Raw genomic sequence first — 3897 nt, forward strand, 5'->3', positions numbered from 1 at the left:
ATCGGGACGAACGACGGGAGCGACGTGTCGACTTATATCTCGCTGTGTATAGAGTAGACGTAAAGCGACTAAATCCGCGTCACCGGTCAGGAATAGCGACGTGAATAATGAAAGGGGAACGCGAACGGGCGGAGGGAAGAGGGGAGGGGGGAGGGGGACGACGAGGAATCACAGTAGCACGATATTCGGCGTATATAGCAAAATGCACAAGGGCAGAGACAGGACCCCTTTTCTCATTCTAGAGGGGGGGATAAGGTGGGCTCGCGCGGCACGGAGCACAATACGAGCAGCCGCGGCCCGTTGTTGCGCGCCGGGCCTAATCCGATTAGAGCATGCACCAAAAAGAGCAAACGCCCAAATCGCATTTATATTAGCTTCGTGAATGAGTCGTAAATATTTATGTTGCAGAAGCCCGTGGAAGTGCGGGCATCGCTAATCGGTTCACGGATGTCGTCGACAATTGAATTCAATTTTTTCGGGAGAGCTTTCGCGAAGGAGAGTCGCGAGGAGTTTTCTGAAACTCGGATTGAAATAGTTCGACAGGAAATATCTTTCTCTCTCGTTAGACGCTGTAGATTTTCATCGCTTTGGATTTCACACATTTCATAAATTTTTTTCGTAATCTCCGATGATCACCAGTGAGAATCTTCAAGTTTTTACGACTTTCCGAGTAAAGTTAACTAGAAAATTTGCGACGGCGATTAGACTCACGGCGGACGATGGCGAAGCTTATCGGCGTAAAAAAAGATGCCAACACCTCCGGCAAAGTGTCGAAGAGACCCTCTCTAATTATTCGGCATCGGTGACTCTTTAGTTCGTGGGGCGCATCAATCACCAGCGCCTTGTCAGATGATCGCGCAATTCCTGTCCGAATCGCGCGTATCGCTGCGCTTGAGCGGCGGACAAAATTTCTTCTTTCGCCCCTCGGGTCGCGGCTGCAAATGAGTTTATAAAGGCAATATCTCCGTTCGCGGTGTAGTTCGTCGAACCGCCGTCGTCGCCATCGCCATCGCCATCGTCGTCGTCGTCATCGTCGTCATCGTCGTCATCGTCGTCGTCGTCGTCGTGGTCGTCGTCGTCGTGGTCGTCGTCGTCGTCGTCGTCGTCGTCGTCGTCGTCGTCGTCGTCGTCGTCGTCGTCGTCGTCGTCGTCGTCGTCGTCGTCGACGACATCTACGATGTCGCCAATTCCTTTCCCGCGCGCGCGCGCGCGCGCGCGCGCTCACGGCGCTAATAATAAAGTTTTCTCGGGTGGTTCGACAACGCGTAGACAGATTTTTAAATTTCCCGTCACAAGGAAGAACCGCCTCCTACCCGCTTATTCGCTCTCTCTTTTTTTCTCTCATCCCTTCTTCTTCTTTTCACCGCTTCTTCCTTCTTGTTCTTCTTCTCGCTCACTACCCCCAGGCGGCTAGAGTCTCGATATAACCACTGGGAGCGACGAAGTAGCGGGGACGGGCGCTCCCCCAAGACCGAGGGAAAAATTAATAAAGTTGAGGAACAAAGTAAGTTGGATGGCGTAATGCTGCTGCTGCCAGGAGAGAAGTGGGAGAGGGCTGGCGCAAAGAGAGGGCGGAAGGCTTCCAAGGGTGGACTTTATTATAACGGAGTGTCGACTCTTTTATGCTTCCTTCGCCACCTCTCACTTCTTCTTCTTCTTCTTCTTCTTCTTCTTTGTTCCTTCCTCTTCTTTTTACTTCTCGCCTTAGCTGTTACCTCGTTGCGTTGCAAGCAAGTATACTGATATACAAGTGGTAGTCTTACTTAGCTCCATTGACAAACCACATCGCACTATACGCTCTTCGTCGTAGCTTTTCTATCTTATTTTCATCTTATTTTTATCTTGTATTCTACGGTTCCATGCTCGCTCGTTCAGTACCGAGGAAAAATTAAAACGCGGTCATGCAATGATTTTACACGCTTTATCTTGAGTATATAATTTTTATGTTATTAAATCCTACTCAGTTAATTTACACTACACAACAGTTATTATAGTGCGATACACTTCATTTATAGAAAAATAAATTGAAGCAAGATGGACGTGAGAGGAGAGGAAAAATCAGTTTGCATCCGCAATTCGCAATGAACCACCGCCTACTCGAAATTTGCACCAATGCTTCGATGTCCAATGAACGATGTCCAATGCAATCGGAAGAGATAGAGAAGAGAGAGAAAGATAGGAAAAAGACGAGAAAGGAAGAAATGATGAAAACGTAAGAGACGAAGGGAGAAGAAAACAATTCGAGGGAGAGAGAGCATGCGAAGGGGATGAAGGTAGAAAATAGTGGGAAAGGGATGGACATGAGTGGAGTGAGGAAGAGAGGACGATCACTCGCGCAACGGTTGATGGACAGCGGCGCCAATTTGACGGTCGGAGGCTCTGGCCACGTGGGGCTCTTTTTTTGGTGGCGATGGCCGACCCTCCCCCACAAACGACTGCCAAGAGCCGCTGAATATTGCATCGGCTGTTTGAAAGGGCTGCTGCAACGCTGAGAGAGCGTGCTGCAGAGAGAAAAAGAGAGAGGTGGATATGAGAGGCGATGACCATGGGGGAGATGGGAAACTAGGGGGGGGGCGAGTAGCCGAGAGAGAGAATGCGGGATGAGTGAATCGGGCGAGGGGGTCAGGGTGTAACGTTGGGTGGCGTCACACGTTCTACCTACACCACCTTGCACCACCTGCTCACCTCCACGGGCTTTCGTTTCCATCACGGCTCGTCGCTGCATATCACACGTCGGTCAAACGCCACTCTGTGCTAGCAATGAAATCGCTATACGTTCGCGCCGAGTGTGTGTGTGTGTGTGTGTGTGTGTGTGTGTGTGTGTGTGTGTGTGTGTATGTGCGCGCACGTACGTGTGTATGCGCACGCGTGTACATACACACACACGCACACGTTTGTGCACGTGTATTACGTGGGTGTGTATGTGTGCGAAGCATCAGGAAGCCTCTATATCCACGGCGTGCATACGAATTATTTATTCCACCAGGGCGTCGCTTACCGCTCCGACGGTTACTGGCCGATCATCCGGCCGATTTTCGGCACGGATGACCGTATATGGACCTTTGTTTTGTGCCAATTTTTCTTTTTCCCTCTTTTTTTTCATTTTCCGTTTCCCTCCGCTTCTGTCTTTTTCACCCACACCACAGAGAGTCACAACTACGCACGTATTCTGTTGCTCGCAAACATTTCCATTAGAGATATCGGTATTTCAGACATCGCGTAAAATGAAGCAAAATCATCAATAAAGGGTCACGATAAAAGGATTCACATTTCGGACTTTATAGGAATAAATATTTACGCTAATGTTCAATCTTTGTCCCTCCACTTCCCTACAGATCTGCGAAGTAGTTTTAAAAGCAACATTAAGTACGGGGTTCTTAAGAATGGAGGGGCACTCATGGCCATGAAAAGAAGATGAGGCGCGAAAAAATTAAACGTCAAACCCCGAGAGAGGGTCCGCGTCCCTTCAAAAGGCGTCACCGACGAAATGGCATAATCGCAGTTAGGCTCAATTCATTAAGAAATTTAAAGGGTGGCGGAAAATGGCAGCGTGAACCCTTAATGGTTTTCTCAATTACGAGTTGGAATCGGTGGATGGTGTAGGTCAAAGCTGGCCTAGTCATCCGTAATAAAATAAATTAGGAGAAGAGCGGGATGGAATAGTGCAATTATTGGCTTGCCACTCCGACAAACTAGATATAATGCCTCGTCGCCCCCGTCGTACCGATCGCCCTCAACCACACGACTTCGTTCACAATAGCTGAATTGGCCAATTTGTAATAACGTTTACTGTACATTCGTCTTTCATTTCTCGCATTCCTTAATTCCGTTATTTTCACAGTTTATTGTCGAACACGATTCATGAGAAAATAAAAAATTTTAAATTAACCATGACTG

The sequence above is a fragment of the Pogonomyrmex barbatus genome, unplaced genomic scaffold (genome assembly GCF_055798465.1).
Source record: "Pogonomyrmex barbatus isolate J1 unplaced genomic scaffold, ASM5579846v1 scaffold2, whole genome shotgun sequence".
NCBI lineage: Eukaryota > Metazoa > Arthropoda > Insecta > Hymenoptera > Formicidae > Pogonomyrmex > Pogonomyrmex barbatus.